This window comes from Chaetodon auriga, chromosome 18 (assembly GCF_051107435.1).
Source record: "Chaetodon auriga isolate fChaAug3 chromosome 18, fChaAug3.hap1, whole genome shotgun sequence".
Classification (NCBI taxonomy): domain Eukaryota; kingdom Metazoa; phylum Chordata; class Actinopteri; order Chaetodontiformes; family Chaetodontidae; genus Chaetodon; species Chaetodon auriga.
In genome coordinates, this window is record NC_135091.1 from 20,287,169 (window position 1) to 20,306,688 (window position 19,520).

Sequence of the window (19,520 nt, forward strand, 5' to 3'; positions counted from 1 at the left end):
GGACACACTTTTGGTGGTTGCACACACGGGCCTGACGGATTAAAGCTCCATGGGTCCCCTAAGCCTGGCCATTCCACTAAAGAAGGAACAGCACCCTCTACTGGTGAAAGAGGAGAAGAAAAGGCTTACAGCACCTGGTATTCCCAGGCGGTCTCCCATCCAAGTACTAACCAGGCCCGACCCTGCTTAGCTTCCGAGATCGGACGAGATCGGGCGTTGTCAGGCTGGTATGGCCGTAAGCCGCAAGCACTGATGCACACAAGCTTTTTATACATGTGCCCTGTGTATGTACACTCTGGGGTGTGAGGGCTTTCTCCTTTCACTTGTCTGGAAATGTTGAGGCCGCTTTGATTGTGCGGCCCAACAAATCCGACTTCTAAAGAAGGCAAGTCAATCAATGGACACACTTTTGGTGGTTGCACACACGGGCCTGACGGATTAAAGCTCCATGGGTCCCCTAAGCCCGGCCATTCCACTAAAGAAGGAACAGCACCCTCTACTGGTGAAAGAGGAGAAGAAAAGGCTTACAGCACCTGGTATTCCCAGGCGGTCTCCCATCCAAGTACTAACCAGGCCCGACCCTGCTTAGCTTCCGAGATCGGACGAGATCGGGCGTTGTCAGGCTGGTATGGCCGTAAGCCGCAAGCACTGATGCACACAAGCTTTTTATACATGTGCCCTGTGTATGTACACTCTGGGCTGTGAGGGCTTTCTCCTTTCACTTGTCTGGAAATGTTGAGGCCGCTTTGATTGTGCGGCCCAACAAATCCGACTTCTAAAGAAGGCAAGTCAATCAATGGACACACTTTTGGTGGTTGCACACACGGGCCTGACGGATTAAAGCTCCATGGGTCCCCTAAGCCTGGCCATTCCACTAAAGAAGGAACAGCACCCTCTACTGGTGAAGAAAAGGCTTACAGCACCTGGTATTCCCAGGCGGTCTCCCATCCAAGTACTAACCAGGCCCGACCCTGCTTAGCTTCCGAGATCGGACGAGATCGGGCGTTGTCAGGCTGGTATGGCCGTAAGCCGCAAGCACTGATGCACACAAGCTTTTTATACATGTGCCCTGTGTATGTACACTCTGGGCTGTGAGGGCTTTCTCCTTTCACTTGTCTGGAAATGTTGAGGCCGCTTTGATTGTGCGGCCCAACAAATCCGACTTCTAAAGAAGGCAAGTCAATCAATGGACACACTTTTGGTGGTTGCACACACGGGCCTGACGGATTAAAGCTCCATGGGTCCCCTAAGCCTGGCCATTCCACTAAAGAAGGAACAGCACCCTCTACTGGTGAAAGAGGAGAAGAAAAGGCTTACAGCACCTGGTATTCCCAGGCGGTCTCCCATCCAAGTACTAACCAGGCCCGACCCTGCTTAGCTTCCGAGATCAGACGAGATCGGGCGCTGTCAGGCTGGTATGGCCGTAAGCCGCAAGCACTGATGCACACAAGCTTTTTATACATGTGCCCTGTGTATGTACACTCTGGGGTGTGAGGGCTTTCTCCTTTCACTTGTCTGGAAATGTTGAGGCCGCTTTGATTGTGCGGCCCAACAAATCCGACTTCTAAAGAAGGCAAGTCAATCAATGGACACACTTTTGGTGGTTGCACACACGGGCCTGACGGATTAAAGCTCCATTGGTCCCCTAAGCCTGGCCATTCCACTAAAGAAGGAACAGCACCCTCTACTGGTGAAGAAAAGGCTTACAGCACCTGGTATTCCCAGGCGGTCTCCCATCCAAGTACTAACCAGGCCCGACCCTGCTTAGCTTCCGAGATCGGACGAGATCGGGCGTTGTCAGGCTGGTATGGCCGTAAGCCGCAAGCACTGATGCACACAAGCTTTTTATACATGTGCCCTGTGTATGTACACTCTGGGCTGTGAGGGCTTTCTCCTTTCACTTGTCTGGAAATGTTGAGGCCGCTTTGATTGTGCGGCCCAACAAATCCGACTTCTAAAGAAGGCAAGTCAATCAATGGACACACTTTTGGTGGTTGCACACACGGGCCTGACGGATTAAAGCTCCATGGGTCCCCTAAGCCTGGCCATTCCACTAAAGAAGGAACAGCACCCTCTACTGGTGAAGAAAAGGCTTACAGCACCTGGTATTCCCAGGCGGTCTCCCATCCAAGTACTAACCAGGCCCGACCCTGCTTAGCTTCCGAGATCGGACGAGATCGGGCGTTGTCAGGCTGGTATGGCCGTAAGCCGCAAGCACTGATGCACACAAGCTTTTTATACATGTGCCCTGTGTATGTACACTCTGGGCTGTGAGGGCTTTCTCCTTTCACTTGTCTGGAAATGTTGAGGCCGCTTTGATTGTGCGGCCCAACAAATCCGACTTCTAAAGAAGGCAAGTCAATCAATGGACACACTTTTGGTGGTTGCACACACGGGCCTGACGGATTAAAGCTCCATGGGTCCCCTAAGCCTGGCCATTCCACTAAAGAAGGAACAGCACCCTCTACTGGTGAAGAAAAGGCTTACAGCACCTGGTATTCCCAGGCGGTCTCCCATCCAAGTACTAACCAGGCCCGACCCTGCTTAGCTTCCGAGATCGGACGAGATCGGGCGTTGTCAGGCTGGTATGGCCGTAAGCCGCAAGCACTGATGCACACAAGCTTTTTATACATGTGCCCTGTGTATGTACACTCTGGGGTGTGAGGGCTTTCTCCTTTCACTTGTCTGGAAATGTTGAGGCCGCTTTGATTGTGCGGCCCAACAAATCCGACTTCTAAAGAAGGCAAGTCAATCAATGGACACACTTTTGGTGGTTGCACACACGGGCCTGACGGATTAAAGCTCCATGGGTCCCCTAAGCCTGGCCATTCCACTAAAGAAGGAACAGCACCCTCTACTGGTGAAGAAAAGGCTTACAGCACCTGGTATTCCCAGGCGGTCTCCCATCCAAGTACTAACCAGGCCCGACCCTGCTTAGCTTCCGAGATCGGGCGTTGTCAGGCTGGTATGGCCGTAAGCCGCAAGCACTGATGCACACAAGCTTTTTATACATGTGCCCTGTGTATGTACACTCTGGGCTGTGAGGGCTTTCTCCTTTCACTTGTCTGGAAATGTTGAGGCCGCTTTGATTGTGCGGCCCAACAAATCCGACTTCTAAAGAAGGCAAGTCAATCAATGGACACACTTTTGGTGGTTGCACACACGGGCCTGACGGATTAAAGCTCCATTGGTCCCCTAAGCCTGGCCATTCCACTAAAGAAGGAACAGCACCCTCTACTGGTGAAGAAAAGGCTTACAGCACCTGGTATTCCCAGGCGGTCTCCCATCCAAGTACTAACCAGGCCCGACCCTGCTTAGCTTCCGAGATCGGACGAGATCGGGCGTTGTCAGGCTGGTATGGCCGTAAGCCGCAAGCACTGATGCACACAAGCTTTTTATACATGTGCCCTGTGTATGTACACTCTGGGCTGTGAGGGCTTTCTCCTTTCACTTGTCTGGAAATGTTGAGGCCGCTTTGATTGTGCGGCCCAACAAATCCGACTTCTAAAGAAGGCAAGTCAATCAATGGACACACTTTTGGTGGTTGCACACACGGGCCTGACGGATTAAAGCTCCATGGGTCCCCTAAGCCTGGCCATTCCACTAAAGAAGGAACAGCACCCTCTACTGGTGAAGAAAAGGCTTACAGCACCTGGTATTCCCAGGCGGTCTCCCATCCAAGTACTAACCAGGCCCGACCCTGCTTAGCTTCCGAGATCGGACGAGATCGGGCGTTGTCAGGCTGGTATGGCCGTAAGCCGCAAGCACTGATGCACACAAGCTTTTTATACATGTGCCCTGTGTATGTACACTCTGGGCTGTGAGGGCTTTCTCCTTTCACTTGTCTGGAAATGTTGAGGCCGCTTTGATTGTGCGGCCCAACAAATCCGACTTCTAAAGAAGGCAAGTCAATCAATGGACACACTTTTGGTGGTTGCACACACGGGCCTGACGGATTAAAGCTCCATGGGTCCCCTAAGCCTGGCCATTCCACTAAAGAAGGAACAGCACCCTCTACTGGTGAAGAAAAGGCTTACAGCACCTGGTATTCCCAGGCGGTCTCCCATCCAAGTACTAACCAGGCCCGACCCTGCTTAGCTTCCGAGATCGGACGAGATCGGGCGTTGTCAGGCTGGTATGGCCGTAAGCCGCAAGCACTGATGCACACAAGCTTTTTATACATGTGCCCTGTGTATGTACACTCTGGGGTGTGAGGGCTTTCTCCTTTCACTTGTCTGGAAATGTTGAGGCCGCTTTGATTGTGCGGCCCAACAAATCCGACTTCTAAAGAAGGCAAGTCAATCAATGGACACACTTTTGGTGGTTGCACACACGGGCCTGACGGATTAAAGCTCCATGGGTCCCCTAAGCCTGGCCATTCCACTAAAGAAGGAACAGCACCCTCTACTGGTGAAGAAAAGGCTTACAGCACCTGGTATTCCCAGGCGGTCTCCCATCCAAGTACTAACCAGGCCCGACCCTGCTTAGCTTCCGAGATCGGGCGTTGTCAGGCTGGTATGGCCGTAAGCCGCAAGCACTGATGCACACAAGCTTTTTATACATGTGCCCTGTGTATGTACACTCTGGGCTGTGAGGGCTTTCTCCTTTCACTTGTCTGGAAATGTTGAGGCCGCTTTGATTGTGCGGCCCAACAAATCCGACTTCTAAAGAAGGCAAGTCAATCAATGGACACACTTTTGGTGGTTGCACACACGGGCCTGACGGATTATAGCTCCATGGGTCCCCTAAGCCTGGCCATTCCACTAAAGAAGGAACAGCACCCTCTACTGGTGAAGAAAAGGCTTACAGCACCTGGTATTCCCAGGCGGTCTCCCATCCAAGTACTAACCAGGCCCGACCCTGCTTAGCTTCCGAGATCGGACGAGATCGGGCGTTGTCAGGCTGGTATGGCCGTAAGCCGCAAGCACTGATGCAGACAAGCTTTTTATACATGTGCCCTGTGTATGTACACTCTGGGCTGTGAGGGCTTTCTCCTTTCACTTGTCTGGAAATGTTGAGGCCGCTTTGATTGTGCGGCCCAACAAATCCGACTTCTAAAGAAGGCAAGTCAATCAATGGACACACTTTTGGTGGTAGCACACACGGGCCTGACGGATTAAAGCTCCATGGGTCCCCTAAGCCTGGCCATTCCACTAAAGAAGGAACAGCACCCTCTACTGGTGAAGAAAAGGCTTACAGCACCTGGTATTCCCAGGCGGTCTCCCATCCAAGTACTAACCAGGCCCGACCCTGCGTAGCTTCCGAGATCGGACGAGATCGGGCGTTGTCAGGCTGGTATGGCCGTAAGCCGCAAGCACTGATGCACACAAGCTTTTTATACATGTGCCCTGTGTATGTACACTCTGGGCTGTGAGGGCTTTCTCCTTTCACTTGTCTGGAAATGTTGAGGCCGCTTTGATTGTGCGGCCCAACAAATCCGACTTCTAAAGAAGGCAAGTCAATCAATGGACACACTTTTGGTGGTTGCACACACGGGCCTGACGGATTAAAGCTCCATGGGTCCCCTAAGCCTGGCCATTCCACTAAAGAAGGAACAGCATCCTCTACTGGTGAAGAAAAGGCTTACAGCACCTGGTATTCCCAGGCGGTCTCCCATCCAAGTACTAACCAGGCCCGACCCTGCTTAGCTTCCGAGATCGGACGAGATCGGGCGTTGTCAGGCTGGTATGGCCGTAAGCCGCAAGCACTGATGCACACAAGCTTTTTATACATGTGCCCTGTGTATGTACACTCTGGGCTGTGAGGGCTTTCTCCTTTCACTTGTCTGGAAATGTTGAGGCCGCTTTGATTGTGCGGCCCAACAAATCCGACTTCTAAAGAAGGCAAGTCAATCAATGGACACACTTTTGGTGGTTGCACACACGGGCCTGACGGATTAAAGCTCCATGGGTCCCCTAAGCCTGGCCATTCCACTAAAGAAGGAACAGCATCCTCTACTGGTGAAGAAAAGGCTTACAGCACCTGGTATTCCCAGGCGGTCTCCCATCCAAGTACTAACCAGGCCCGACCCTGCTTAGCTTCCGAGATCGGACGAGATCGGGCGTTGTCAGGCTGGTATGGCCGTAAGCCGCAAGCACTGATGCACACAAGCTTTTTATACATGTGCCCTGTGTATGTACACTCTGGGCTGTGAGGGCTTTCTCCTTTCACTTGTCTGGAAATGTTGAGGCCGCTTTGATTGTGCGGCCCAACAAATCCGACTTCTAAAGAAGGCAAGTCAATCAATGGACACACTTTTGGTGGTTGCACACACGGGCCTGACGGATTAAAGCTCCATGGGTCCCCTAAGCCTGGCCATTCCACTAAAGAAGGAACAGCATCCTCTACTGGTGAAGAAAAGGCTTACAGCACCTGGTATTCCCAGGCGGTCTCCCATCCAAGTACTAACCAGGCCCGACCCTGCTTAGCTTCCGAGATCGGACGAGATCGGGCGTTGTCAGGCTGGTATGGCCGTAAGCCGCAAGCACTGATGCACACAAGCTTTTTATACATGTGCCCTGTGTATGTACACTCTGGGCTGTGAGGGCTTTCTCCTTTCACTTGTCTGGAAATGTTGAGGCCGCTTTGATTGTGCGGCCCAACAAATCCGACTTCTAAAGAAGGCAAGTCAATCAATGGACACACTTTTGGTGGTTGCACACACGGGCCTGACGGATTAAAGCTCCATGGGTCCCCTAAGCCTGGCCATTCCACTAAAGAAGGAACAGCATCCTCTACTGGTGAAGAAAAGGCTTACAGCACCTGGTATTCCCAGGCGGTCTCCCATCCAAGTACTAACCAGGCCCGACCCTGCTTAGCTTCCGAGATCGGACGAGATCGGGCGTTGTCAGGCTGGTATGGCCGTAAGCCGCAAGCACTGATGCACACAAGCTTTTTATACATGTGCCCTGTGTATGTACACTCTGGGCTGTGAGGGCTTTCTCCTTTCACTTGTCTGGAAATGTTGAGGCCGCTTTGATTGTGCGGCCCAACAAATCCGACTTCTAAAGAAGGCAAGTCAATCAATGGACACACTTTTGGTGGTTGCACACACGGGCCTGACGGATTAAAGCTCCATGGGTCCCCTAAGCCTGGCCATTCCACTAAAGAAGGAACAGCACCCTCTACTGGTGAAGAAAAGGCTTACAGCACCTGGTATTCCCAGGCGGTCTCCCATCCAAGTACTAACCAGGCCCGACCCTGCTTAGCTTCCGAGATCGGACGAGATCGGGCGTTGTCAGGCTGGTATGGCCGTAAGCCGCAAGCACTGATGCACACAAGCTTTTTATACATGTGCCCTGTGTATGTACACTCTGGGCTGTGAGGGCTTTCTCCTTTCACTTGTCTGGAAATGTTGAGGCCGCTTTGATTGTGCGGCCCAACAAATCCGACTTCTAAAGAAGGCAAGTCAATCAATGGACACACTTTTGGTGGTTGCACACACGGGCCTGACGGATTAAAGCTCCATGGGTCCCCTAAGCCTGGCCATTCCACTAAAGAAGGAACAGCACCCTCTACTGGTGAAAGAGCAGAAGAAAAGGCTTACAGCACCTGGTATTCCCAGGCGGTCTCCCATCCAAGTACTAACCAGGCCCGACCCTGCTTAGCTTCCGAGATCGGACGAGATCGGGCGTTGTCAGGCTGGTATGGCCGTAAGCCGCAAGCACTGATGCACACAAGCTTTTTATACATGTGCCCTGTGTATGTACACTCTGGGCTGTGAGGGCTTTCTCCTTTCACTTGTCTGGAAATGTTGAGGCCGCTTTGATTGTGCGGCCCAACAAATCCGACTTCTAAAGAAGGCAAGTCAATCAATGGACACACTTTTGGTGGTTGCACATACGGGCCTGACGGATTAAAGCTCCATGGGTCCCCTAAGCCTGGCCATTCCACTAAAAAAGGAACAGCACCCTCTACTGGTGAAAGAGGAGAAGAAAAGGCTTACAGCACCTGGTATTCCCAGGCGGTCTCCCATCCAAGTACTAAACAGGCACGACCCTGCTTAGCTTCCGAGATCGGACGAGATCGGGCGTTGTCAGGCTGGTATGGCCGTAAGCCGCAAGCACTGATGCACACAAGCTTTTTATACATGTGCCCTGTGTATGTACACTCTGGGCTGTGAGGGCTTTCTCCTTTCACTTGTCTGGAAATGTTGAGGCCGCTTTGATTGTGCGGCCCAACAAATCCGACTTCTAAAGAAGGCAAGTCAATCAATGGACACACTTTTGGTGGTTGCACACACGGGCCTGACGGATTAAAGCTCCATGGGTCCCCTAAGCCTGGCCATTCCACTAAAGAAGGAACAGCACCCTCTACTGGTGAAGAAAAGGCTTACAGCACCTGGTATTCCCAGGCGGTCTCCCATCCAAGTACTAACCAGGCCCGACCCTGCTTAGCTTCCGAGATCGGACGAGATCGGGCGTTGTCAGGCTGGTATGGCCGTAAGCCGCAAGCACTGATGCACACAAGCTTTTTATACATGTGCCCTGTGTATGTACACTCTGGGCTGTGAGGGCTTTCTCCTTTCACTTGTCTGGAAATGTTGAGGCCGCTTTGATTGTGCGGCCCAACAAATCCGACTTCTAAAGAAGGCAAGTCAATCAATGGACACACTTTTGGTGGTTGCACACACGGGCCTGACGGATTAAAGCTCCATGGGTCCCCTAAGCCTGGCCATTCCACTAAAGAAGGAACAGCACCCTCTACTGGTGAAGAAAAGGCTTACAGCACCTGGTATTCCCAGGCGGTCTCCCATCCAAGTACTAACCAGGCCCGACCCTGCTTAGCTTCCGAGATCGGACGAGATCGGGCGTTGTCAGGCTGGTATGGCCGTAAGCCGCAAGCACTGATGCACACAAGCTTTTTATACATGTGCCCTGTGTATGTACACTCTGGGCTGTGAGGGCTTTCTCCTTTCACTTGTCTGGAAATGTTGAGGCCGCTTTGATTGTGCGGCCCAACAAATCCGACTTCTAAAGAAGGCAAGTCAATCAATGGACACACTTTTGGTGGTTGCACACACGGGCCTGACGGATTAAAGCTCCATGGGTCCCCTAAGCCTGGCCATTCCACTAAAGAAGGAACAGCACCCTCTACTGGTGAAGAAAAGGCTTACAGCACCTGGTATTCCCAGGCGGTCTCCCATCCAAGTAGTAACCAGGCCCGACCCTGCTTAGCTTCCGAGATCGGACGAGATCGGGCGTTGTCAGGCTGGTATGGCCGTAAGCCGCAAGCACTGATGCACACAAGCTTTTTATACATGTGCCCTGTGTATGTACACTCTGGGCTGTGAGGGCTTTCTCCTTTCACTTGTCTGGAAATGTTGAGGCCGCTTTGATTGTGCGGCCCAACAAATCCGACTTCTAAAGAAGGCAAGTCAATCAATGGACACACTTTTGGTGGTTGCACACACGGGCCTGACGGATTAAAGCTCCATGGGTCCCCTAAGCCTGGCCATTCCACTAAAGAAGGAACAGCATCCTCTACTGGTGAAGAAAAGGCTTACAGCACCTGGTATTCCCAGGCGGTCTCCCATCCAAGTACTAACCAGGCCCGACCCTGCTTAGCTTCCGAGATCGGACGAGATCGGGCGTTGTCAGGCTGGTATGGCCGTAAGCCGCAAGCACTGATGCACACAAGCTTTTTATACATGTGCCCTGTGTATGTACACTCTGGGCTGTGAGGGCTTTCTCCTTTCACTTGTCTGGAAATGTTGAGGCCGCTTTGATTGTGCGGCCCAACAAATCCGACTTCTAAAGAAGGCAAGTCAATCAATGGACACACTTTTGGTGGTTGCACACACGGGCCTGACGGATTAAAGCTCCATGGGTCCCCTAAGCCTGGCCATTCCACTAAAGAAGGAACAGCACCCTCTACTGGTGAAGAAAAGGCTTACAGCACCTGGTATTCCCAGGCGGTCTCCCATCCAAGTACTAACCAGGCCCGACCCTGCTTAGCTTCCGAGATCGGACGAGATCGGGCGTTGTCAGGCTGGTATGGCCGTAAGCCGCAAGCACTGATGCACACAAGCTTTTTATACATGTGCCCTGTGTATGTACACTCTGGGCTGTGAGGGCTTTCTCCTTTCACTTGTCTGGAAATGTTGAGGCCGCTTTGATTGTGCGGCCCAACAAATCCGACTTCTAAAGAAGGCAAGTCAATCAATGGACACACTTTTGGTGGTTGCACACACGGGCCTGACGGATTAAAGCTCCATGGGTCCCCTAAGCCTGGCCATTCCACTAAAGAAGGAACAGCACCCTCTACTGGTGAAAGAGCAGAAGAAAAGGCTTACAGCACCTGGTATTCCCAGGCGGTCTCCCATCCAAGTACTAACCAGGCCCGACCCTGCTTAGCTTCCGAGATCGGACGAGATCGGGCGTTGTCAGGCTGGTATGGCCGTAAGCCGCAAGCACTGATGCACACAAGCTTTTTATACATGTGCCCTGTGTATGTACACTCTGGGCTGTGAGGGCTTTCTCCTTTCACTTGTCTGGAAATGTTGAGGCCGCTTTGATTGTGCGGCCCAACAAATCCGACTTCTAAAGAAGGCAAGTCAATCAATGGACACACTTTTGGTGGTTGCACATACGGGCCTGACGGATTAAAGCTCCATGGGTCCCCTAAGCCTGGCCATTCCACTAAAAAAGGAACAGCACCCTCTACTGGTGAAAGAGGAGAAGAAAAGGCTTACAGCACCTGGTATTCCCAGGCGGTCTCCCATCCAAGTACTAAACAGGCACGACCCTGCTTAGCTTCCGAGATCGGACGAGATCGGGCGTTGTCAGGCTGGTATGGCCGTAAGCCGCAAGCACTGATGCACACAAGCTTTTTATACATGTGCCCTGTGTATGTACACTCTGGGCTGTGAGGGCTTTCTCCTTTCACTTGTCTGGAAATGTTGAGGCCGCTTTGATTGTGCGGCCCAACAAATCCGACTTCTAAAGAAGGCAAGTCAATCAATGGACACACTTTTGGTGGTTGCACACACGGGCCTGACGGATTAAAGCTCCATGGGTCCCCTAAGCCTGGCCATTCCACTAAAGAAGGAACAGCACCCTCTACTGGTGAAGAAAAGGCTTACAGCACCTGGTATTCCCAGGCGGTCTCCCATCCAAGTACTAACCAGGCCCGACCCTGCTTAGCTTCCGAGATCGGACGAGATCGGGCGTTGTCAGGCTGGTATGGCCGTAAGCCGCAAGCACTGATGCACACAAGCTTTTTATACATGTGCCCTGTGTATGTACACTCTGGGCTGTGAGGGCTTTCTCCTTTCACTTGTCTGGAAATGTTGAGGCCGCTTTGATTGTGCGGCCCAACAAATCCGACTTCTAAAGAAGGCAAGTCAATCAATGGACACACTTTTGGTGGTTGCACACACGGGCCTGACGGATTAAAGCTCCATGGGTCCCCTAAGCCTGGCCATTCCACTAAAGAAGGAACAGCACCCTCTACTGGTGAAGAAAAGGCTTACAGCACCTGGTATTCCCAGGCGGTCTCCCATCCAAGTACTAACCAGGCCCGACCCTGCTTAGCTTCCGAGATCGGACGAGATCGGGCGTTGTCAGGCTGGTATGGCCGTAAGCCGCAAGCACTGATGCACACAAGCTTTTTATACATGTGCCCTGTGTATGTACACTCTGGGCTGTGAGGGCTTTCTCCTTTCACTTGTCTGGAAATGTTGAGGCCGCTTTGATTGTGCGGCCCAACAAATCCGACTTCTAAAGAAGGCAAGTCAATCAATGGACACACTTTTGGTGGTTGCACACACGGGCCTGACGGATTAAAGCTCCATGGGTCCCCTAAGCCTGGCCATTCCACTAAAGAAGGAACAGCACCCTCTACTGGTGAAGAAAAGGCTTACAGCACCTGGTATTCCCAGGCGGTCTCCCATCCAAGTAGTAACCAGGCCCGACCCTGCTTAGCTTCCGAGATCGGACGAGATCGGGCGTTGTCAGGCTGGTATGGCCGTAAGCCGCAAGCACTGATGCACACAAGCTTTTTATACATGTGCCCTGTGTATGTACACTCTGGGCTGTGAGGGCTTTCTCCTTTCACTTGTCTGGAAATGTTGAGGCCGCTTTGATTGTGCGGCCCAACAAATCCGACTTCTAAAGAAGGCAAGTCAATCAATGGACACACTTTTGGTGGTTGCACATACGGGCCTGACGGATTAAAGCTCCATGGGTCCCCTAAGCCTGGCCATTCCACTAAAAAAGGAACAGCACCCTCTACTGGTGAAAGAGGAGAAGAAAAGGCTTACAGCACCTGGTATTCCCAGGCGGTCTCCCATCCAAGTACTAAACAGGCCCGACCCTGCTTAGCTTCCGAGATCGGACGAGATCGGGCGTTGTCAGGCTGGTATGGCCGTAAGCCGCAAGCACTGATGCACACAAGCTTTTTATACATGTGCCCTGTGTATGTACACTCTGGGCTGTGAGGGCTTTCTCCTTTCACTTGTCTGGAAATGTTGAGGCCGCTTTGATTGTGCGGCCCAACAAATCCGACTTCTAAAGAAGGCAAGTCAATCAATGGACACACTTTTGGTGGTTGCACACACGGGCCTGACGGATTAAAGCTCCATGGGTCCCCTAAGCCTGGCCATTCCACTAAAGAAGGAACAGCACCCTCTACTGGTGAAGAAAAGGCTTACAGCACCTGGTATTCCCAGGCGGTCTCCCATCCAAGTACTAACCAGGCCCGACCCTGCTTAGCTTCCGAGATCGGACGAGATCGGGCGTTGTCAGGCTGGTATGGCCGTAAGCCGCAAGCACTGATGCACACAAGCTTTTTATACATGTGCCCTGTGTATGTACACTCTGGGGTGTGAGGGCTTTCTCCTTTCACTTGTCTGGAAATGTTGAGGCCGCTTTGATTGTGCGGCCCAACAAATCCGACTTCTAAAGAAGGCAAGTCAATCAATGGACACACTTTTGGTGGTTGCACACACGGGCCTGACGGATTAAAGCTCCATGGGTCCCCTAAGCCTGGCCATTCCACTAAAGAAGGAACAGCACCCTCTACTGGTGAAAGAGGAGAAGAAAAGGCTTACAGCACCTGGTATTCCCAGGCGGTCTCCCATCCAAGTACTAACCAGGCCCGACCCTGCTTAGCTTCCGAGATCGGACGAGATCGGGCGTTGTCAGGCTGGTATGGCCGTAAGCCGCAAGCACTGATGCACACAAGCTTTTTATACATGTGCCCTGTGTATGTACACTCTGGGCTGTGAGGGCTTTCTCCTTTCACTTGTCTGGAAATGTTGAGGCCGCTTTGATTGTGCGGCCCAACAAATCCGACTTCTAAAGAAGGCAAGTCAATCAATGGACACACTTTTGGTGGTTGCACACACGGGCCTGACGGATTAAAGCTCCATGGGTCCCCTAAGCCTGGCCATTCCACTAAAGAGGGAACAGCACCCTCTACTGGTGAAGAAAAGGCTTACAGCACCTGGTATTCCCAGGCGGTCTCCCATCCAAGTACTAACCAGGCCCGACCCTGCTTAGCTTCCGAGATCGGACGAGATCGGGCGTTGTCAGGCTGGTATGGCCGTAAGCCGCAAGCACTGATGCACACAAGCTTTTTATACATGTGCCCTGTGTATGTACACTCTGGGCTGTGAGGGCTTTCTCCTTTCACTTGTCTGGAAATGTTGAGGCCGCTTTGATTGTGCGGCCCAACAAATCCGACTTTTAAAGAAGGCAAGTCAATCAATGGACACACTTTTGGTGGTTGCACACACGGGCCTGACGGATTAAAGCTCCATGGGTCCCCTAAGCCTGGCCATTCCACTAAAGAAGGAACAGCACCCTCTACTGGTGAAAGAGGAGAAGAAAAGGCTTACAGCACCTGGTATTCCCAGGCGGTCTCCCATCCAAGTACTAACCAGGCCCGACCCTGCTTAGCTTCCGAGATCGGACGAGATCGGGCGTTGTCAGGCTGGTATGGCCGTAAGCCGCAAGCACTGATGCACACAAGCTTTTTATACATGTGCCCTGTGTATGTACACTCTGGGCTGTGAGGGCTTTCTCCTTTCACTTGTCTGGAAATGTTGAGGCCGCTTTGATTGTGCGGCCCAACAAATCCGACTTCTAAAGAAGGCAAGTCAATCAATGGACACACTTTTGGTGGTTGCACACACGGGCCTGACGGATTAAAGCTCCATGGGTCCCCTAAGCCTGGCCATTCCACTAAAGAGGGAACAGCACCCTCTACTGGTGAAGAAAAGGCTTACAGCACCTGGTATTCCCAGGCGGTCTCCCATCCAAGTACTAACCAGGCCCGACCCTGCTTAGCTTCCGAGATCGGACGAGATCGGGCGTTGTCAGGCTGGTATGGCCGTAAGCCGCAAGCACTGATGCACACAAGCTTTTTATACATGTGCCCTGTGTATGTACACTCTGGGCTGTGAGGGCTTTCTCCTTTCACTTGTCTGGAAATGTTGAGGCCGCTTTGATTGTGCGGCCCAACAAATCCGACTTCTAAAGAAGGCAAGTCAATCAATGGACACACTTTTGGTGGTTGCACACACGGGCCTGACGGATTAAAGCTCCATGGGTCCCCTAAGCCTGGCCATTCCACTAAAGAAGGAACAGCACCCTCTACTGGTGAAGAAAAGGCTTACAGCACCTGGTATTCCCAGGCGGTCTCCCATCCAAGTACTAACCAGGCCCGACCCTGCTTAGCTTCCGAGATCGGACGAGATCGGGCGTTGTCAGGCTGGTATGGCCGTAAGCCGCAAGCACTGATGCACACAAGCTTTTTATACATGTGCCCTGTGTATGTACACTCTGGGCTGTGAGGGCTTTCTCCTTTCACTTGTCTGGAAATGTTGAGGCCGCTTTGATTGTGCGGCCCAACAAATCCGACTTCTAAAGAAGGCAAGTCAATCAATGGACACACTTTTGGTGGTTGCACACACGGGCCTGACGGATTAAAGCTCCATGGGTCCCCTAAGCCTGGCCATTCCACTAAAGAAGGAACAGCACCCTCTACTGGTGAAAGAGCAGAAGAAAAGGCTTACAGCACCTGGTATTCCCAGGCGGTCTCCCATCCAAGTACTAACCAGGCCCGACCCTGCTTAGCTTCCGAGATCGGACGAGATCGGGCGTTGTCAGGCTGGTATGGCCGTAAGCCGCAAGCCCTGATGCACACAAGCTTTTTATACATGTGCCCTGTGTATGTACACTCTGGGCTGTGAGGGCTTTCTCCTTTCACTTGTCTGGAAATGTTGAGGCCGCTTTGATTGTGCGGCCCAACAAATCCGACTTCTAAAGAAGGCAAGTCAATCAATGGACACACTTTTGGTGGTTGCACATACGGGCCTGACGGATTAAAGCTCCATGGGTCCCCTAAGCCTGGCCATTCCACTAAAAAAGGAACAGCACCCTCTACTGGTGAAAGAGGAGAAGAAAAGGCTTACAGCACCTGGTATTCCCAGGCGGTCTCCCATCCAAGTACTAAACAGGCACGACCCTGCTTAGCTTCCGAGATCGGACGAGATCGGGCGTTGTCAGGCTGGTATGGCCGTAAGCCGCAAGCACTGATGCACACAAGCTTTTTATACATGTGCCCTGTGTATGTACACTCTGGGCTGTGAGGGCTTTCTCCTTTCACTTGTCTGGAAATGTTGAGGCCGCTTTGATTGTGCGGCCCAACAAATCCGACTTCTAAAGAAGGCAAGTCAATCAATGGACACACTTTTGGTGGTTGCACACACGGGCCTGACGGATTAAAGCTCCATGGGTCCCCTAAGCCTGGCCATTCCACTAAAGAAGGAACAGCACCCTCTACTGGTGAAGAAAAGGCTTACAGCACCTGGTATTCCCAGGCGGTCTCCCATCCAAGTACTAACCAGGCCCGACCCTGCTTAGCTTCCGAGATCGGACGAGATCGGGCGTTGTCAGGCTGGTATGGCCGTAAGCCGCAAGCACTGATGCACACAAGCTTTTTATACATGTGCCCTGTGTATGTACACTCTGGGCTGTGAGGGCTTTCTCCTTTCACTTGTCTGGAAATGTTGAGGCCGCTTTGATTGTGCGGCCCAACAAATCCGACTTCTAAAGAAGGCAAGTCAATCAATGGACACACTTTTGGTGGTTGCACACACGGGCCTGACGGATTAAAGCTCCATGGGTCCCCTAAGCCTGGCCATTCCACTAAAGAAGGAACAGCACCCTCTACTGGTGAAGAAAAGGCTTACAGCACCTGGTATTCCCAGGCGGTCTCCCATCCAAGTACTAACCAGGCCCGACCCTGCTTAGCTTCCGAGATCGGACGAGATCGGGCGTTGTCAGGCTGGTATGGCCGTAAGCCGCAAGCACTGATGCACACAAGCTTTTTATACATGTGCCCTGTGTATGTACACTCTGGGCTGTGAGGGCTTTCTCCTTTCACTTGTCTGGAAATGTTGAGGCCGCTTTGATTGTGCGGCCCAACAAATCCGACTTCTAAAGAAGGCAAGTCAATCAATGGACACACTTTTGGTGGTTGCACACACGGGCCTGACGGATTAAAGCTCCATGGGTCCCCTAAGCCTGGCCATTCCACTAAAGAAGGAACAGCACCCTCTACTGGTGAAGAAAAGGCTTACAGCACCTGGTATTCCCAGGCGGTCTCCCATCCAAGTAGTAACCAGGCCCGACCCTGCTTAGCTTCCGAGATCGGACGAGATCGGGCGTTGTCAGGCTGGTATGGCCGTAAGCCGCAAGCACTGATGCACACAAGCTTTTTATACATGTGCCCTGTGTATGTACACTCTGGGCTGTGAGGGCTTTCTCCTTTCACTTGTCTGGAAATGTTGAGGCCGCTTTGATTGTGCGGCCCAACAAATCCGACTTCTAAAGAAGGCAAGTCAATCAATGGACACACTTTTGGTGGTTGCACATACGGGCCTGACGGATTAAAGCTCCATGGGTCCCCTAAGCCTGGCCATTCCACTAAAAAAGGAACAGCACCCTCTACTGGTGAAAGAGGAGAAGAAAAGGCTTACAGCACCTGGTATTCCCAGGCGGTCTCCCATCCAAGTACTAAACAGGCCCGACCCTGCTTAGCTTCCGAGATCGGACGAGATCGGGCGTTGTCAGGCTGGTATGGCCGTAAGCCGCAAGCACTGATGCACACAAGCTTTTTATACATGTGCCCTGTGTATGTACACTCTGGGCTGTGAGGGCTTTCTCCTTTCACTTGTCTGGAAATGTTGAGGCCGCTTTGATTGTGCGGCCCAACAAATCCGACTTCTAAAGAAGGCAAGTCAATCAATGGACACACTTTTGGTGGTTGCACACACGGGCCTGACGGATTAAAGCTCCATGGGTCCCCTAAGCCTGGCCATTCCACTAAAGAAGGAACAGCACCCTCTACTGGTGAAGAAAAGGCTTACAGCACCTGGTATTCCCAGGCGGTCTCCCATCCAAGTACTAACCAGGCCCGACCCTGCTTAGCTTCCGAGATCGGACGAGATCGGGCGTTGTCAGGCTGGTATGGCCGTAAGCCGCAAGCACTGATGCACACAAGCTTTTTATACATGTGCCCTGTGTATGTACACTCTGGGGTGTGAGGGCTTTCTCCTTTCACTTGTCTGGAAATGTTGAGGCCGCTTTGATTGTGCGGCCCAACAAATCCGACTTCTAAAGAAGGCAAGTCAATCAATGGACACACTTTTGGTGGTTGCACACACGGGCCTGACGGATTAAAGCTCCATGGGTCCCCTAAGCCTGGCCATTCCACTAAAGAAGGAACAGCACCCTCTACTGGTGAAAGAGGAGAAGAAAAGGCTTACAGCACCTGGTATTCCCAGGCGGTCTCCCATCCAAGTACTAACCAGGCCCGACCCTGCTTAGCTTCCGAGATCGGACGAGATCGGGCGTTGTCAGGCTGGTATGGCCGTAAGCCGCAAGCACTGATGCACACAAGCTTTTTATACATGTGCCCTGTGTATGTACACTCTGGGCTGTGAGGGCTTTCTCCTTTCACTTGTCTGGAAATGTTGAGGCCGCTTTGATTGTGCGGCCCAACAAATCCGACTTCTAAAGAAGGCAAGTCAATCAATGGACACACTTTTGGTGGTTGCACACACGGGCCTGACGGATTAAAGCTCCATGGGTCCCCTAAGCCTGGCCATTCCACTAAAGAGGGAACAGCACCCTCTACTGGTGAAGAAAAGGCTTACAGCACCTGGTATTCCCAGGCGGTCTCCCATCCAAGTACTAACCAGGCCCGACCCTGCTTAGCTTCCGAGATCGGACGAGATCGGGCGTTGTCAGGCTGGTATGGCCGTAAGCCGCAAGCACTGATGCACACAAGCTTTTTATACATGTGCCCTGTGTATGTACACTCTGGGCTGTGAGGGCTTTCTCCTTTCACTTGTCTGGAAATGTTGAGGCCGCTTTGATTGTGCGGCCCAACAAATCCGACTTTTAAAGAAGGCAAGTCAATCAATGGACACACTTTTGGTGGTTGCACACACGGGCCTGACGGATTAAAGCTCCATGGGTCCCCTAAGCCTGGCCATTCCACTAAAGAAGGAACAGCACCCTCTACTGGTGAAAGAGGAGAAGAAAAGGCTTACAGCACCTGGTATTCCCAGGCGGTCTCCCATCCAAGTACTAACCAGGCCCGACCCTGCTTAGCTTCCGAGATCGGACGAGATCGGGCGTTGTCAGGCTGGTATGGCCGTAAGCCGCAAGCACTGATGCACACAAGCTTTTTATACATGTGCCCTGTGTATGTACACTCTGGGCTGTGAGGGCTTTCTCCTTTCACTTGTCTGGAAATGTTGAGGCCGCTTTGATTGTGCGGCCCAACAAATCCGACTTCTAAAGAAGGCAAGTCAATCAATGGACACACTTTTGGTGGTTGCACACACGGGCCTGACGGATTAAAGCTCCATGGGTCCCCTAAGCCTGGCCATTCCACTAAAGAGGGAACAGCACCCTCTACTGGTGAAGAAAAGGCTTACAGCACCTGGTATTCCCAGGCGGTCTCCCATCCAAGTACTAACCAGGCCCGACCCTGCTTAGCTTCCGAGATCGGACGAGATCGGGCGTTGTCAGGCTGGTATGGCCGTAAGCCGCAAGCACTGATGCACACAAGCTTTTTATACATGTGCCCTGTGTATGTACACTCTGGGCTGTGAGGGCTTTCTCCTTTCACTTGTCTGGAAATGTTGAGGCCGCTTTGATTGTGCGGCCCAACAAATCCGACTTTTAAAGAAGGCAAGTCAATCAATGGACACACTTTTGGTGGTTGCACACACGGGCCTGACGGATTAAAGCTCCATGGGTCCCCTAAGCCTGGCCATTCCACTAAAGAAGGAACAGCACCCTCTACTGGTGAAAGAGGAGAAGAAAAGGCTTACAGCACCTGGTATTCCCAGGCGGTCTCCCATCCAAGTACTAACCAGGCCCGACCCTGCTTAGCTTCCGAGATCGGGCGCTGTCAGGCTGGTATGGCCGTAAGCCGCAAGCACTGATGCACACAAGCTTTTTATACATGTGCCCTGTGTATGTACACTCTGGGGTGTG

General features: G+C 52.2%; 47 non-coding genes and 3 pseudogenes across 47 annotated transcripts; all 50 read right to left on the bottom strand.

The window, feature by feature from the left end:
* Positions 1-122: 122 nt before the first annotated feature.
* Positions 123-241, bottom strand: LOC143337199 (5S ribosomal RNA). The gene has a single exon (XR_013078847.1). It is a non-coding gene; the product is annotated as a 5S ribosomal RNA (ribosomal RNA).
* Positions 242-521: 280 nt separating this feature from the next.
* LOC143337201 (5S ribosomal RNA) lies at positions 522-640 on the bottom strand. Its single transcript, XR_013078848.1, has one exon. It is a non-coding gene; the product is annotated as a 5S ribosomal RNA (ribosomal RNA).
* Positions 641-911: 271 nt separating this feature from the next.
* On the bottom strand, positions 912-1,030 carry LOC143337202 (5S ribosomal RNA). The gene has a single exon (XR_013078849.1). It is a non-coding gene; the product is annotated as a 5S ribosomal RNA (ribosomal RNA).
* Positions 1,031-1,310: 280 nt separating this feature from the next.
* Positions 1,311-1,429, bottom strand: LOC143336807 (5S ribosomal RNA). The gene has a single exon (XR_013078554.1). It is a non-coding gene; the product is annotated as a 5S ribosomal RNA (ribosomal RNA).
* Positions 1,430-1,700: 271 nt separating this feature from the next.
* On the bottom strand, positions 1,701-1,819 carry LOC143337203 (5S ribosomal RNA). The gene has a single exon (XR_013078850.1). It is a non-coding gene; the product is annotated as a 5S ribosomal RNA (ribosomal RNA).
* A 271-nt stretch (positions 1,820-2,090) lies between these two features.
* Positions 2,091-2,209, bottom strand: LOC143337204 (5S ribosomal RNA). The gene has a single exon (XR_013078851.1). It is a non-coding gene; the product is annotated as a 5S ribosomal RNA (ribosomal RNA).
* Positions 2,210-2,480: 271 nt separating this feature from the next.
* Positions 2,481-2,599, bottom strand: LOC143337206 (5S ribosomal RNA). The gene has a single exon (XR_013078853.1). It is a non-coding gene; the product is annotated as a 5S ribosomal RNA (ribosomal RNA).
* A 271-nt stretch (positions 2,600-2,870) lies between these two features.
* LOC143337012 (5S ribosomal RNA) lies at positions 2,871-2,979 on the bottom strand (annotated as a pseudogene).
* Positions 2,980-3,250: 271 nt separating this feature from the next.
* Positions 3,251-3,369, bottom strand: LOC143337207 (5S ribosomal RNA). Its single transcript, XR_013078854.1, has one exon. It is a non-coding gene; the product is annotated as a 5S ribosomal RNA (ribosomal RNA).
* A 271-nt stretch (positions 3,370-3,640) lies between these two features.
* LOC143337208 (5S ribosomal RNA) lies at positions 3,641-3,759 on the bottom strand. Its single transcript, XR_013078855.1, has one exon. It is a non-coding gene; the product is annotated as a 5S ribosomal RNA (ribosomal RNA).
* Positions 3,760-4,030: 271 nt separating this feature from the next.
* On the bottom strand, positions 4,031-4,149 carry LOC143337209 (5S ribosomal RNA). The gene has a single exon (XR_013078856.1). It is a non-coding gene; the product is annotated as a 5S ribosomal RNA (ribosomal RNA).
* Positions 4,150-4,420: 271 nt separating this feature from the next.
* LOC143337013 (5S ribosomal RNA) lies at positions 4,421-4,529 on the bottom strand (annotated as a pseudogene).
* Positions 4,530-4,800: 271 nt separating this feature from the next.
* LOC143337210 (5S ribosomal RNA) lies at positions 4,801-4,919 on the bottom strand. Its single transcript, XR_013078857.1, has one exon. It is a non-coding gene; the product is annotated as a 5S ribosomal RNA (ribosomal RNA).
* A 271-nt stretch (positions 4,920-5,190) lies between these two features.
* On the bottom strand, positions 5,191-5,309 carry LOC143336878 (5S ribosomal RNA). The gene has a single exon (XR_013078621.1). It is a non-coding gene; the product is annotated as a 5S ribosomal RNA (ribosomal RNA).
* A 271-nt stretch (positions 5,310-5,580) lies between these two features.
* Positions 5,581-5,699, bottom strand: LOC143337211 (5S ribosomal RNA). The gene has a single exon (XR_013078858.1). It is a non-coding gene; the product is annotated as a 5S ribosomal RNA (ribosomal RNA).
* Positions 5,700-5,970: 271 nt separating this feature from the next.
* LOC143337212 (5S ribosomal RNA) lies at positions 5,971-6,089 on the bottom strand. Its single transcript, XR_013078859.1, has one exon. It is a non-coding gene; the product is annotated as a 5S ribosomal RNA (ribosomal RNA).
* Positions 6,090-6,360: 271 nt separating this feature from the next.
* LOC143337213 (5S ribosomal RNA) lies at positions 6,361-6,479 on the bottom strand. Its single transcript, XR_013078860.1, has one exon. It is a non-coding gene; the product is annotated as a 5S ribosomal RNA (ribosomal RNA).
* A 271-nt stretch (positions 6,480-6,750) lies between these two features.
* LOC143337214 (5S ribosomal RNA) lies at positions 6,751-6,869 on the bottom strand. Its single transcript, XR_013078861.1, has one exon. It is a non-coding gene; the product is annotated as a 5S ribosomal RNA (ribosomal RNA).
* Positions 6,870-7,140: 271 nt separating this feature from the next.
* Positions 7,141-7,259, bottom strand: LOC143337215 (5S ribosomal RNA). The gene has a single exon (XR_013078862.1). It is a non-coding gene; the product is annotated as a 5S ribosomal RNA (ribosomal RNA).
* Positions 7,260-7,539: 280 nt separating this feature from the next.
* Positions 7,540-7,658, bottom strand: LOC143337217 (5S ribosomal RNA). Its single transcript, XR_013078864.1, has one exon. It is a non-coding gene; the product is annotated as a 5S ribosomal RNA (ribosomal RNA).
* Positions 7,659-7,938: 280 nt separating this feature from the next.
* On the bottom strand, positions 7,939-8,057 carry LOC143336920 (5S ribosomal RNA). The gene has a single exon (XR_013078662.1). It is a non-coding gene; the product is annotated as a 5S ribosomal RNA (ribosomal RNA).
* Positions 8,058-8,328: 271 nt separating this feature from the next.
* LOC143337218 (5S ribosomal RNA) lies at positions 8,329-8,447 on the bottom strand. Its single transcript, XR_013078865.1, has one exon. It is a non-coding gene; the product is annotated as a 5S ribosomal RNA (ribosomal RNA).
* Positions 8,448-8,718: 271 nt separating this feature from the next.
* Positions 8,719-8,837, bottom strand: LOC143337219 (5S ribosomal RNA). Its single transcript, XR_013078866.1, has one exon. It is a non-coding gene; the product is annotated as a 5S ribosomal RNA (ribosomal RNA).
* A 271-nt stretch (positions 8,838-9,108) lies between these two features.
* On the bottom strand, positions 9,109-9,227 carry LOC143336870 (5S ribosomal RNA). The gene has a single exon (XR_013078614.1). It is a non-coding gene; the product is annotated as a 5S ribosomal RNA (ribosomal RNA).
* A 271-nt stretch (positions 9,228-9,498) lies between these two features.
* On the bottom strand, positions 9,499-9,617 carry LOC143337220 (5S ribosomal RNA). Its single transcript, XR_013078867.1, has one exon. It is a non-coding gene; the product is annotated as a 5S ribosomal RNA (ribosomal RNA).
* Positions 9,618-9,888: 271 nt separating this feature from the next.
* Positions 9,889-10,007, bottom strand: LOC143337221 (5S ribosomal RNA). Its single transcript, XR_013078868.1, has one exon. It is a non-coding gene; the product is annotated as a 5S ribosomal RNA (ribosomal RNA).
* A 280-nt stretch (positions 10,008-10,287) lies between these two features.
* LOC143337222 (5S ribosomal RNA) lies at positions 10,288-10,406 on the bottom strand. Its single transcript, XR_013078869.1, has one exon. It is a non-coding gene; the product is annotated as a 5S ribosomal RNA (ribosomal RNA).
* A 280-nt stretch (positions 10,407-10,686) lies between these two features.
* LOC143336921 (5S ribosomal RNA) lies at positions 10,687-10,805 on the bottom strand. Its single transcript, XR_013078663.1, has one exon. It is a non-coding gene; the product is annotated as a 5S ribosomal RNA (ribosomal RNA).
* A 271-nt stretch (positions 10,806-11,076) lies between these two features.
* On the bottom strand, positions 11,077-11,195 carry LOC143337223 (5S ribosomal RNA). The gene has a single exon (XR_013078870.1). It is a non-coding gene; the product is annotated as a 5S ribosomal RNA (ribosomal RNA).
* A 271-nt stretch (positions 11,196-11,466) lies between these two features.
* Positions 11,467-11,585, bottom strand: LOC143337224 (5S ribosomal RNA). The gene has a single exon (XR_013078871.1). It is a non-coding gene; the product is annotated as a 5S ribosomal RNA (ribosomal RNA).
* Positions 11,586-11,856: 271 nt separating this feature from the next.
* LOC143336872 (5S ribosomal RNA) lies at positions 11,857-11,975 on the bottom strand. Its single transcript, XR_013078616.1, has one exon. It is a non-coding gene; the product is annotated as a 5S ribosomal RNA (ribosomal RNA).
* Positions 11,976-12,255: 280 nt separating this feature from the next.
* Positions 12,256-12,374, bottom strand: LOC143336839 (5S ribosomal RNA). Its single transcript, XR_013078585.1, has one exon. It is a non-coding gene; the product is annotated as a 5S ribosomal RNA (ribosomal RNA).
* A 271-nt stretch (positions 12,375-12,645) lies between these two features.
* Positions 12,646-12,764, bottom strand: LOC143337225 (5S ribosomal RNA). Its single transcript, XR_013078872.1, has one exon. It is a non-coding gene; the product is annotated as a 5S ribosomal RNA (ribosomal RNA).
* Positions 12,765-13,044: 280 nt separating this feature from the next.
* Positions 13,045-13,163, bottom strand: LOC143337226 (5S ribosomal RNA). The gene has a single exon (XR_013078873.1). It is a non-coding gene; the product is annotated as a 5S ribosomal RNA (ribosomal RNA).
* Positions 13,164-13,434: 271 nt separating this feature from the next.
* Positions 13,435-13,553, bottom strand: LOC143337228 (5S ribosomal RNA). Its single transcript, XR_013078875.1, has one exon. It is a non-coding gene; the product is annotated as a 5S ribosomal RNA (ribosomal RNA).
* A 280-nt stretch (positions 13,554-13,833) lies between these two features.
* On the bottom strand, positions 13,834-13,952 carry LOC143337229 (5S ribosomal RNA). The gene has a single exon (XR_013078876.1). It is a non-coding gene; the product is annotated as a 5S ribosomal RNA (ribosomal RNA).
* A 271-nt stretch (positions 13,953-14,223) lies between these two features.
* LOC143337230 (5S ribosomal RNA) lies at positions 14,224-14,342 on the bottom strand. Its single transcript, XR_013078877.1, has one exon. It is a non-coding gene; the product is annotated as a 5S ribosomal RNA (ribosomal RNA).
* A 271-nt stretch (positions 14,343-14,613) lies between these two features.
* On the bottom strand, positions 14,614-14,732 carry LOC143337231 (5S ribosomal RNA). Its single transcript, XR_013078878.1, has one exon. It is a non-coding gene; the product is annotated as a 5S ribosomal RNA (ribosomal RNA).
* A 280-nt stretch (positions 14,733-15,012) lies between these two features.
* LOC143337232 (5S ribosomal RNA) lies at positions 15,013-15,131 on the bottom strand. The gene has a single exon (XR_013078879.1). It is a non-coding gene; the product is annotated as a 5S ribosomal RNA (ribosomal RNA).
* Positions 15,132-15,411: 280 nt separating this feature from the next.
* LOC143336922 (5S ribosomal RNA) lies at positions 15,412-15,530 on the bottom strand. Its single transcript, XR_013078664.1, has one exon. It is a non-coding gene; the product is annotated as a 5S ribosomal RNA (ribosomal RNA).
* A 271-nt stretch (positions 15,531-15,801) lies between these two features.
* LOC143337233 (5S ribosomal RNA) lies at positions 15,802-15,920 on the bottom strand. The gene has a single exon (XR_013078880.1). It is a non-coding gene; the product is annotated as a 5S ribosomal RNA (ribosomal RNA).
* A 271-nt stretch (positions 15,921-16,191) lies between these two features.
* Positions 16,192-16,310, bottom strand: LOC143337234 (5S ribosomal RNA). Its single transcript, XR_013078881.1, has one exon. It is a non-coding gene; the product is annotated as a 5S ribosomal RNA (ribosomal RNA).
* A 271-nt stretch (positions 16,311-16,581) lies between these two features.
* On the bottom strand, positions 16,582-16,700 carry LOC143336873 (5S ribosomal RNA). Its single transcript, XR_013078617.1, has one exon. It is a non-coding gene; the product is annotated as a 5S ribosomal RNA (ribosomal RNA).
* Positions 16,701-16,980: 280 nt separating this feature from the next.
* Positions 16,981-17,099, bottom strand: LOC143336840 (5S ribosomal RNA). The gene has a single exon (XR_013078586.1). It is a non-coding gene; the product is annotated as a 5S ribosomal RNA (ribosomal RNA).
* A 271-nt stretch (positions 17,100-17,370) lies between these two features.
* On the bottom strand, positions 17,371-17,489 carry LOC143337235 (5S ribosomal RNA). Its single transcript, XR_013078882.1, has one exon. It is a non-coding gene; the product is annotated as a 5S ribosomal RNA (ribosomal RNA).
* A 280-nt stretch (positions 17,490-17,769) lies between these two features.
* LOC143337237 (5S ribosomal RNA) lies at positions 17,770-17,888 on the bottom strand. Its single transcript, XR_013078883.1, has one exon. It is a non-coding gene; the product is annotated as a 5S ribosomal RNA (ribosomal RNA).
* A 271-nt stretch (positions 17,889-18,159) lies between these two features.
* On the bottom strand, positions 18,160-18,278 carry LOC143337238 (5S ribosomal RNA). The gene has a single exon (XR_013078884.1). It is a non-coding gene; the product is annotated as a 5S ribosomal RNA (ribosomal RNA).
* A 280-nt stretch (positions 18,279-18,558) lies between these two features.
* Positions 18,559-18,677, bottom strand: LOC143337240 (5S ribosomal RNA). Its single transcript, XR_013078886.1, has one exon. It is a non-coding gene; the product is annotated as a 5S ribosomal RNA (ribosomal RNA).
* Positions 18,678-18,948: 271 nt separating this feature from the next.
* LOC143337241 (5S ribosomal RNA) lies at positions 18,949-19,067 on the bottom strand. The gene has a single exon (XR_013078887.1). It is a non-coding gene; the product is annotated as a 5S ribosomal RNA (ribosomal RNA).
* A 280-nt stretch (positions 19,068-19,347) lies between these two features.
* Positions 19,348-19,456, bottom strand: LOC143336941 (5S ribosomal RNA; annotated as a pseudogene).
* Between the last annotated feature and the right edge of the window lie 64 nt (positions 19,457-19,520).